This window comes from Podarcis liolepis (genome assembly GCF_965112155.1).
Source record: "Podarcis liolepis genome assembly, chromosome: 5".
NCBI classification, from domain to species: Eukaryota; Metazoa; Chordata; class Lepidosauria; order Squamata; family Lacertidae; genus Podarcis; species Podarcis liolepis.
In genome coordinates this window covers 59916005-59928409 of record NC_139556.1, presented here as the reverse complement: position 1 = coordinate 59928409, position 12405 = coordinate 59916005, and positions in this window count along the sequence as shown.

Sequence of the window (12405 nt, the reverse complement as noted above, 5' to 3'; positions counted from 1 at the left end):
AATCCCAGACCCAACCCGGTGGAAGTTTTTACTTAATGCTAAAGGGAGAATTTGGTTGGTGCATCCAGGGTTGGTTAGTGCTTCTCTGAAGTGAAAGAAGAGGAGGAGGAGGAGGAGGAGGAGGAGGAGGAGGAAGGGTGCTTTCAAACCTGGAGGGCTTGCTTCAGATTTGCAAAGTGCCAGCCAGGGGCAGTGGCGTAGGAAGGGGTGTGTGGTGGGTGTAGGCCGCCCCAGGTGTCATCACTAAGGGGGTGACAAAATGGCAAAAAGATGTGTTTTTGAAAAAAATAATTCCCGCACCCACCACACGCCCCTTCCTATGCCACTGCAGGAGCAGTCTCTCCTCAAGTGGTTTCCAGAAACCAGAAGCATTGCAGATGTTGCTTCTTCGACGAAAGTAGTCACAGAGAGAGAGATGGCTGTCCTGCCCTGTGCTTTTGTTGTTACCTGCACAGGTGAGGCCACGCCCACCTCTAGTCACATGCAGAGGAAGTCTGTCCTAGCCCAGAAGGAAACAGGAAGTTTACCTGCTGGCTGGACAAACATTCCTTCCCATGTGTAAACATGTTCACTCTAGGAATGTTGTACTTGACTGCTTTTGTGTTTCACATCCCACAAAAAAGAAGGATCATGGGGAGGAGAAATGCCATGGTGAAACAAGGGGGGGTGAAATGGGGAAGGAAAATGCCAGGGAGGAAAGCAGTGGGAGAATCAAGGAATACTTTCCCTCCCCTCCCATTCTCCTCCATTTCATCTCCTTTGCTTCACCCCAGCAAGACTATGTGAAAATATGCTAGCGCTCCTTTAACAACTGGCTGACCTTAAAGCCCAGCTAAGAGCTGCCTGTAACCAAATAATAGATAAGAAACCAGCCACCTTATCAGCAGGTGTCTGAACATGAGATAAGAAATATGCTTGGCTAATTAAAGGCTGCTAGATCACCCAAAAGAAGGTCTGGGCATGAGAGGAGCCACTCCTGTACATCAGCATTTCCAACACATTAATAAAGTGTTTTTGGATGTTGTTTTAAGAAGCTTTAAGTTGGCCATGCCTGTACTTCAGTTGACACCAGAGGCACCAGCTTACAAGGGTGATTGGGAGGGGCAACATCATGCATGTGACGTCAGGACATTGAGAGGAGCTGGGGAGAGGAGCCGAACATGGCAGCTATGTGGCTTCAATGGCCAGTGGCTCCTCCTCCGCCTTCTCTTGACGTTGCCACCAGTAGGAGGCTGCTTTGACCCTCCTTCCCCTCCATGGCAGGAAGAGGAGGAGGAGGAGGAGAAGCCACCCACTGGAGCCACATGATGGTTGGCTCTGTCCTTCACCTCTACACATTGGTAACTTTGGGGGGTGGCTGTCCCATCACCCAAAATATAGGGGGGGGGCAAAAGGGCTTGGCCCCCTGGAGCTGGTGCCCCTGCTTGACACTGTCTCCTTGGAAGAAGAAGAAGAAGAGAAGAAGAAGAGTTTGGATTTGATATCCCACTTTACCACTACCCTAAGGAGTCTCAAAGTGGCTAACAATCTCCTTTCCCTTCGTCCCCCACAACAAACACTCTGTGAGGTGAGTGAGGCTGAGAGACTTCAAATAAGTGTGATTAGCCCAAGGTCACCCAGCAGCTGCATGTGGAGGAGCGGAGACGCGAACCCGGTTCACCAGATTACGAGTCCACTGCTCTTAACCACTACACCACACTGGCCGACTGTGGGGTTTTTAACAGGGCCCTTGTCTGGTTCTGAAGCAGCTGGCTTTTTATGAGTTAGAGGGGCTGGAGATGTTACTGGGGACTCAATTGTACATCCAAGGAAGCACCAAGTCATTCATTCATTCATTCATTCATTCATTCATTCATTCATTGTGTTTGACTAAAAGCCACTACAAATGGAAGCACCGTGTACTCATCCTAGGTGGGGTGGGGGACAGGGTGTGCTTAAGTAGACAGCCTATATCTTGTCCTCATCTCTGTGTTTATTAATTTTATATACTGTTTATTTGACAAAGACCACTAACCTGCCTGTCTTCACATAGCATAGTGGGGGAGGTTTGGGGACATAGGAGCCCCATCCAAGAAAACCTCCAATCTCAAACCGTTGGAAGGTTGCAGCACCTGCTGTGGCTGTGAAGACCGATACGGGAGAGGCATGTTTTGTTGCAGCTGGGGAAGGTGAAGGCGTCCGGTTTTGCTGCTGCAGATGCACCAAGGCATTTCTTCTGTCTGCACTCCCGGTGGCTTTTCTCCTCTGGTCACTTATATGGATACATGACCAGACTGTCTTTCTCCAGGCACTGCGGTACAGTATCCTGTACTTTGCAGCTAAATTTGCATGTTTGGCCTTTAGAAGGTGTGATGGACTCAGGATATGCTTTAATGCCTTTCAGGAGGCAAGGCTGGAACCAGAGTTTACGATAGGATATCTCAGGTCACATTAGAGTTATGTCAATTTTCTTCCTCATGCCATGGTCTATAGCAGGGGTCAGCAAACATTTTCAGCAAGGGGCCGATCCACTGTCCCTCTGACCTTGTGGGGGGGCCAAACAATATTTTTTTTTGGGGGGGGGAATGAACAAATTCCTATGCCCCACAAACAGAGATGCATTTTAAATAAAAGGGCACATTCTACTCATGTAAAAACACGCTGATTCCTGGACCGTCCGTGGGCCGGATTTAGAAGGCGATTGGGCCGGATCTGGCCCCTGGACCTTAGTTTGCCTACCTTTGGTCTATAGAGATCAACCAGAGAAATAAATTCAGATTCACACACTTCATTTAAGAGCGCTTTAGCACTGCAAACCAAACAGAGCCATAAAGACCATTTGGAAATAATAATAAAAATATATGCAATGTAATGAAGTCATCTTGTGGACCTAAACTAGAATAGCTGTCAGGACAAGGTCATATCTGCACCAGACATATAAAGCAGTTTCATACCACTTTAAACAGCCATGGCTTCCTCCCAAAAATCTGGAGAACTCTAGTTTATCAATGGTGCTGAGAGTTGTTAGGATATCCCTATTCCCATCATAGAGCTACAATTCTTAGAGTGGTTTAACAATCAACTTCACTTCCCAAGGAACTCTAGGAAGTGTAGCTCTGTGAGAGGAACAGGGATCTCCTAACAACTCTCAACACCCTTAACAAACCGCAGTTCCCACCCACTCCTCTCCTTCTGTTTCTTCCTCTCCCAGGTGCCCAATGCTGGCATCCATTGTTTTGTTTTTGCTTTAACTATTTATTTTGTGCTTTTCTCTTGTAATTTTTTGCTTGTGAGATCTTCTGATGAAGGGCAGCATATAAATCTAATAAATAATAATGGTGGTTGCGGTGGTGGAGGATTATCTCTTGTGTTCAGCATAGGATGGGGAGACATCAGGAGATGTGGACAGGCAGCAAGGAGAGCCTGGGACAGTTTTATCATGCTTAGACTTTGAATTTCTGCTTGGGCATGTCTGCTACCATTGTTGGTCGAAGAAGAGAATGGTTTATATCTCCTGTTTCCTCCCATCACTCGAAACAGGGGAAATGACATCACACACATGGTGCTCTGTTTTGAGTAAGCCAATTTAGAAATCTATGGCTCTGCAGTCATTTGACCCTAAACTTACTAATTAACAAGAACAGGCATTTGTTGAAATTGACTGCAATCTCCTCCAATATCTTGAGCTGTAGGAGCCAAGGGCTATGATTACTTCTGCAGTTTTGTTCCCACTTTAGGTTTTGCATGAAGAAATGTCAGTTCTCCATCTGGAAGGGAATTCCTGATTTCATGAGCTTACCCCTTAATTGTCACCGTCAGCAATGATCCCATAGAGAAAGCAAGTGAAATGTTATAATCCATGTGACATCACGCCACATGTGTGGGGAAGGGTTGTAGTTTGGCAGGCATCTGGAACTTCACTTTCAGCAGGGATGGGGAACCTGTGGCCTCCAGATGGTGCTAGACTACAGCTCCCATCAACCTGACTATTGGCCCAAATGACTGGAGGCTGATGGAAGTCATGAGTGCACTTACATCTGGAGGGCTACAGGTCCCCTATCTTTGGCATTCGGTCTGCTATCATGATCAAGTCATGTGTCACCTTCCCCCTCTATCTAAAGCGGGCATAGGCAAACTTGGCCCTCCAGATGTTTTGGGACTACCACTCCCATGATCCCTAGTTAACAGGACCAGTAGTCAGGGATGATGGGAATTGTAGGCCCAAAACATCTGGAGGTCCACATTTGCCTATGCCTGACCTGAAGCTATTGTTGGTCCTCCAACACCACCCTGCATGACATGCTTCACCATATGAGTATCACCCCACGACTTGAACCCACATCTCTTTCTTGCTGCGTTGCTTTTTCTGGCTGAGCTGGAGGTGCTTGTTGTCCTAGCTTCTGTTTTTCCTCCTGCCAGCAGTCCTCTTCCTTACATGATGCAAAAGTTCCCCACACAAACAGCAATGCAAATGACTCTCACCCAGTAGAATGGGATTGGTTTAGCTTGGAAGCAGGGCTCCTACATTAGGACTCTAAGCCACTGTCATGAGGTTCTTCTCTGTTATTCAGTCTTCCTACCCACATGACCACAGTGGCAGGGGATTGTGGTCTCTTTTTGGTTCTGTGTGAACTGGGATGGCTGAAATGGGAGTCATTCTGCCACCACAGTGCATTGATTGGTGCCTCCTGGGCATGGGTAATGATGGGGCATTGTGCAATTGGTAGATGGTGCTGGAGTAGCCAGGGATGCTGTGAAAGTGTCTGTTGCCATGGCTAATTCTCTCTTGTTTCTACAGCTATCCTTGAACTTCTTATTTAGTTGCAGTCCTATGGACTTGCAGCAGCAACAATATGCTGGCCTTAATAATAATTTTATTATTTATACCCCACCCATTTGGCTGGATTTCCCCAGCCACTCTGGGCGGCTTCCAGGAAAATATAAAATAGCACTGACAACAGCAGAGGTACATCTATGCAACTGCTCTCAAGTATTTCTGTCTTGACCCTCAGTTTCCTGGGATCTCTTCCATGTAATCACACTCATTGTGTCCTTTCCATGATACCTGGGCTCTATCATAACACTCTCAAACAAGGCAAAAGGCAAAAGTTTGCAATCACCCTTTATTCCCTCCCTACATACAATTACACATACGCTAGCACGTCTCCTTTTGCATAGCCATTGATTTATCAACAATAAGACCATAGCAAAGAATCAGAGAGAAATTTTGGCACTCCTCACATCTGAAGCACGAAAAATTAGAAATTGTGTGACAGGGAAATTTGTGGGGTTATAGAACTCTCTACCTCATGAAATCAAACAGGTATTGTCTGTTTTAAGCACCAGCTTAAGTTTTTGATGATTCAGGAAGCCTTATGAAAAAGCCATTGATAGCCTTATCCTCCATTAATAATCCTCTTTTAAGCCATCTAAGTTGGTGACCACCACCACATCACATGGCAGTGAGTTCCACAGTTTAACTACATGCCGAATTACATGCACATTAGGAATTTTGTGTTATCTCCTGACATTGTTTTAATCACAGCATCTCCTTTGTCTATGGCACAATACTGTTTGATATAATGGAGCAAACTGTCTGGCTTTTACAGACATCTGCTTTAAAAAGCAGTCTTTTGCCCCATTGTGCCGATATATGTGAATATTTTGATTATTGTGGGAAATCTACTCAAGACATTGCAGATTATAGGTGCTCTTGAATGTGTTCAATCCTTTTGGACCTAGTTACATCAAGGGGATGAGTAATAAGGCATTTCCCAGCAGGAGCTAGTCAATCAAATCTGAGCTGCCTGGCTCTGAATCGGCTTCAGCAGCTTTGAATCACAGGCTAGGAGTAATGAAATAGGAGCTTACTGCTAACACTTGAACCACTCCACCAGCTTGTCCTGGTGCGGATGGCATTACAGTGTAATTTACTGCCCAAGGAGCCACCGGGCAGCCCCTTCTAAAAGATTGCTTCCAATAGTTCTAGAGTTTATACCTAGTTCTCTGCTTCAGGAAGGATTTGCAGCTATGATTTGTACCCTGTGTAGCTCTATAAATACTGTTCCCAGCCTGTTATATACAACGACAGCCCTACACCTTTCTTGGTGATATATCCCCTTGCCTGCGCACTTGTCTGCAAATAATTTTTTGCTTTGAGCTGTATTGTGCTGTCAAGTACAAGGAGGAGATAAAACAGAAGAATAATCCAGCCAGCAGCAGAGGCCCCATCTAAGGCTGGTGGTGACCTCAAGCAATGCGGTGGTTTGGGTTGCAGTCTTGCAGAGAAACAGGCAATAGCCTCTTCCCCAAGTGACCACATCTCAACCTTCTTTGGAGCTCCATCAGCTAAGTCTTATGCTCTTAGCCATCAGAATGCATCCTGCAAACACACCACCCTCAGCTTCTAAGCACACTCAGGTCCTATCTACACATGATGCCAACTGCATCATCTGCAATCACAGTGAGGTGCAGGGCCTCTGCCAGTCAGTAGAATGGCTGATGTGGTGTGGTGGAGCCATGGAACCACTCTCCTGACACCTGCATTGTTGCAGCTTGCCTAGACAATGCAGAGGTGGGACAGGATGGTGACCAGGGTCTGGATGCATGGATGTACCCCTCAAGTGAAACTCAAGGTTTAGATCTATGCACTGTGAAATCATTGAATTGCAATGAATTTTGCCCACTGTATTCTCCATTGGAGAGCTATAGCAGGGTAGAAAGCTTTGATGGCTGGTGGGTTGATTTCTTGACTCACATTACCCCCCAAAATCTGATCTGCCAATCTCTGGTTTGGAATCTAGCAACTTTTCTTCCCTTGAGAGGTCAAAAGTGATGCTTTCCCCCAGAATCTATTTTTGGTGGCTTCAAGGATTGGGAGAGGCTCCAGGAAAAAAAAAATTCTCATTCATCTGACCTTTGGCTTTTAACTATCAATGACCCTTTTGCAAGGGTGGGATGTTTTAATGTAAATAATAATAATAATAATAGAATTATGTTTTAGATTTTTAAAAATGCTGGTTTTAATGTATATGTATGTTTGCTTTTTGCTGAAAACTATTGTAAGTTGCTCTGAGCTGCCCATGGCAAAAAAAGTGACGAATAAATTTAATAAATAATAATAGTGATAAGTGAGGCAGAGTTCTTAACTGCTGTTTGTGTATCTCCCATCTCTTCTCTGTTCTCCTGGGAGGAATACTTTCCCCACCACCGGTCTTCCAATGCCCTAAACACCCAGGTCTTCTCTGGGATTCCTCAATGGATGGAGGAAAATAGCTGTTGCTTAGGTATTGGCTATGGCTGCTGGGTTGCTCAATCGGCTGAAAGTGGCCACCTCCCTTGTCCACCACTGGGAGATACTTTATCCTCCCCTGGAGTGCTGAGGTCCCTAGTGCATGTTTTGTGAAGGGTGTAACTCTGTCAAACCTCCTCCTGTCAAGATTCTAACTGCCCCGTGGAGGCTGGTTCCTTAGAGCATATGAGGCACTGCCCACCAACCTAAGCCTGCCCTCAGCCAATCCTCAGCTGCCTGCCTTCTTGCGAACCTGTCACTTCCTCCTCCTTAGCCTCCCTGCCTTGCAAACTCAGCAGGGTGGAGGAGGTTGGGGACAAAACTGGAACTAGCTGGCTCTGCCTACCATTGGCCCTGGCACCGCCTGCTGTTGGGCACCCTGCCTTCTGCCCCACCTGTCCCAACGGGCACCAGCCACCAGTGGTAACTGCTGTCAAGGCTCACACTCTCTGGCAGGAGCTGCCCTGTCTTCCTGGATGTGAGTAGCGCTGTGGTCTAAACCACTGAGCCTCTTGGACTTGCTGATCGGAAGGTTGGCGGTTTGAATCCCCACGACGGAGTGAGCTCCCGTTGCTCTGTCCGAGCTCCCGCCAACCTCGCAGCTCAAAAGCACACCAGTGCAAGTAGATAAATAGGTACCACTGTGGTGGGAAGGTAAACAGCGTTTCCATGCACTATGGCACTCGTCACGGTGTCTCGTTGCACCAGAAGCGGTTTAGTCATGCTGGCCACATGACCTGGAAAGCTCTCTGTGGACAAACACCTGCTCCCTCAGCCTGAAAGTGAGATGAGCAACCTCATAGTCTGCTTTGACTGGACTTAACCTTCCAGGGGTCCTTTACCTTCATCTTTACCTGTTCTGGGTGCTCTTACCTGCTCTGCTCCTGGAAGGTATTTGGTGGAGGCTGAGAGTGCTTCCAGGGGGAGACTGCCTACTATCACTTGCAGGACAGTCAGAACCGCCGCTGACATTAGCAAAGAATTGCTGTTCTTCTAGTCAGTCAGAATCTTCACCTCTAGAATTATATAGTTGGGTTATAAGAACTGTAACTTGACGAGCATGTGCTTAAACTTGTTTTCCCCTCCTGCCTCCCATTCTGTTTTCCTTCACGTTCCATGTCTTTTTAGATTGTGAGCGTGTGGGCAGGGACCGTCATAGTGCTGGGGTTTGTAAGATGTCCTTACAAAAGGGGTGTAAGTGCCAGGAATATATACATACATACATACATACATACATACATACATACATACATAAATAAATAACATCACAGCCAAACCCACCTCACAGGGTTGTTGTAATTCTAAAATAGGGGCGGGGAAGAACCACATACGGCAGCATAGAAAATAGTTAAATAAATAAACAAAATTTTCCCCAGATATATGATGATATGATGATATGATATGATATGATATGATATGATATGATATATGAAAAAACTATATAATAATCTCTCCCCTTGCCCTGCCCCCACAATTTGACCCAATTTTACTAAGAAACGAGTATTTCATCATGTCTCACACATACCTGCAGTATGAAATGGTACTGCTGGGATACAGGTTTGCCTCCTCCTTGTGAACTAGGTTTGTCATGCATAAAACAGTACAATCCTTGCTGTTATAAATAAATGGGCATTATTTATTTTTTAACTCTGGTTGACAAATATCAGCACATTTTGCACCTGCTGTTCTGGCAGGATCTTCTGCCCTGAAGTTGGTTGCAGTTACCCGGTGATGCTCCATCGTGTTATTTTATTTGTTAGTTGGAATGATTGATACCAAGTCCTTCAGCATTATTGTCGTAGGGCTGCAAACAAAATATGAAACGGGTATGTACTGTATTCAATTTTAGCAGGATCCTAAATATAATTTCCTCCGTGGCCACAAGAGGGAGCAATAAGCCTACATGTTTCATTGCAGGTTCCATTTGGGAGCTGGAAATCACGCACAGCATTCCTTCTGTGCCTGGAGGAAATTGTTAGTTTCAGTAGGAGATATAAAAAGGAATAGGTCCCCTTCAGCCTTGTGTAAATAAACCCAAGTTGAAGAATAGGGGACATTAAAGAAAGTGCTGTCTTGAGTGGCTGTATTTTTAATACACCAATGTCTTCTCACAACCACTTGCGATACATATAATGTGTTGTCAAATATTGTTCTAGCATGCCTCGGAATGAATGAGATTTCCCCAAGGGCAGTTAAAATAAAATTCAGATGGCTTGGCAAGTGAAGCTCACACTTGCCCTAGCCTGGCAATCAGGAGAGAGAGAGAGAGAGAGAGAGAGAGAGAGAAAGTAAGATAGAGAGAGAGAGAGAGAAAGTAAGAGAGAGAGAGAGAGAGAGAGAGAGAGAGAGAGAGAGATAACATGTGTGCTTTCCAACATGTGAATGTATGATTTAACAAAAGTTGAAATATAAATATTGCTGCTGAGTATTACAATTCAAAAGTTTTCATGTAGACTAGTGAGAAATATCAGAAAATTTATTGTTGTTGTTGTTATTTTATACCTTTATTTATTTACAACATATCTAAAAATATAATAAAAACATCAATCCTTAAAAACTGCCTTCAAATGTCTTCTAAAAGTCAGATAGTTGTTTATTTCCTTGACATCTGAAGGGAGGGTGTTCCATAGGAAGAGTGCCACAACCGAGAAGGCCCTCTGCCTGGTTTCCTGTAACTTTGCTTCTCACAGTGAGGGAACCACCAGAAGACTCTCGGAACTGGACCTCGGTGTCCAGGCTGAGCAATGTGGATGGAGATGCTCCTTCAGTTATTCTGGGCCGGGGCCGTTTGGGGCTTTAAAGGTCAGCACCAACACTTTGACTGTGCTCAGAAATGCCCTGGGAGCCAATGAAGATTGGTGTTATATGGTATCGGCGGCCACTCCCAGTAACCCGTCTACCTGCCGCATTCTGAATTCATTGTAGTTTCCAAGTGACCTCCAAAGGTAGCCCCACATAGACCACATTGCGGGAGTCCAAGCAGGAGGTAACCAGGGCATGCACCACTTTGGTGAGCCATGTCATCAGCTGGTGTTGGTCCACTGTGCTTCATTAAGTCCAGGGTCAACACAGCCGTCTACCAGGAGATAGACTTCTTTCCACTGACGAGCTTTATGGGGATGCTGACTTCATTTTCCAGCAGAACTTTAGCACCTGCCCACACTGCCAAAAGTACCAAAGCCTGGTTCAATGCCCATGGGATTACTGTGCTTGATTGGCCATCAAACTCGCCTGACCTGAACCCCATAGAGAATCTATGGGGCATTGCCAAGAGACAGATGAGAGACATGAGACCGAGCAATGCAGAAGAGCTGAAGGCTGCTATTGAAGCTTCCTGGTCTTCCATAACACCTCAGCAATGCCACAGGCTGATAGCATCCATGCCACGCCACATTGAGGCAGTAATTGATGCAAAAGGGGCCCAAACCAAGTACTGAGTACATATGCATGGTTCTACTTCTCAGAGGTCCAATATTGCTCTATTTGCAATCCTTGTTTTGCTGATTTCATTTAACATTCTAATTTTCTGAGATTGTTAATTTGGGGTTTTCATCAGCTGTATGCCATGATCACCACAATTATAACAAATAAAGGCTTGACATATCTCGCTTTGCATGTCATGAGTGTATCTCATATATTAGTTTCATCTTTTAAGTTGAATTACTGAAATAGATGAACTTGTCCATGATATTCTAATTTTCCGAGTTTCACTGTAATTAGTCATTAACTTTTTGAGGGAAGGATAATCACCTCTTGCAAAACTGGGTTTGTTTGTTTGTGAGAAACACATTTTTTCACACTTACTCTTGGTTTTAACAGCAGCCTGGAATCCAGACATGTAGCAGGTGAAGGCAGCTTTTCCTAGCATTGAGAAAAGTAGAATCATAGAATCATATCACCCCTGCAATTCAGGGAAACCTTTATCAGCTACACTACAGAATTCTAGACTGCCGTCAAGGGCATTGGAGCCAGATCAGATTTGAGAAAGGTGGAAAGCCCTATGCAAAAGTTCCAGCGTATAAATAACCAATCAATGCTAAGCCTTGGTGAGTTTAATGGAGGCATGTGTGTGCTTAAGTTATTTGCAGGATCAAAATTGAGCACCGTGCTTTGAAGGGTTTGACTCCTCACCACCAAGCTCTATTGGACTCTTAAGCACAGTCACTTTAAGTGACAAGTGTGATCTGCTTCCTGAAAGCTTTCATCAAAGTCCTGTCCTTTGAGAATGTGAAAAAGGAAGGTAAATGAAAAGGTATTTTTTTATTTTAAAAAACCCCAGTAAGTTATATATTCATAAAAAGAAACGCTTTTCTTAAGTTATCAAAATTGTTTATCCTGAGGATATTGCAAGGCTTCTCCATATTTTGATGAATGCCTCTCTTTGACAGGGTCTCAGCAAGCTGTCTTTTGACATCTCGGTTCCTACTCACGCCCTCCCTCCTTCCTACTCACCCCCATCCTAGAAGTATTTCATCTTATTATTTTTCATCTGGAGAGCAACTTCTGAGAGACAGGCAGGGAACGGCAGGCCGTGCTCAAGTGACAAGGGATTGACACATTCTTGGGAAGGCCAGTTAGAGCAAGTTGTCTCAAGCCTTCGCTGTCACCAGGGCTGAAGCTGAAGCCCTCTGAAGGCGGCAAGGGGGAAAGGCGCTCCGCTGTCGCTTCCTGAGCGTTCCTGATCATTTCTCAAAAAGGCGTGATGAGACTCACACTCAGTCACATCCTCAGAACCAGAGAGGATAATTGTTACCCCCCCCCCCAAAAAAAAAAAATTAAGTGGGAGCACTCTGGCCAAGAACTGAGGAGAAGAAGGAAAACCTATCGAAACAGGAAGTTGACATTTGTAGAAAAATGGGTCAGTGCCACCACATCATCGGGAAGAGGCCTTGCCCAGTGCCATGTAGCTTCTCCCAGTGGTCATGGATTCTCCTCTCTTGAGCTCAGGAGGAGTCTGTCTTTGATGCTGTGCCACAGTCGCCTTGGCAGTTCGGTTTCCTCTGCCCCCCTCAATATGGGGGGGCGAGCTGAACTAAGGAATATTAAGGGGGCTGATGACACCTCTGCCTGCTAGCATTGGTGTGCCTGGACTGTGCTAATCTTGTTCCAACGCCTAAACAACTTGGGCCTTGGAT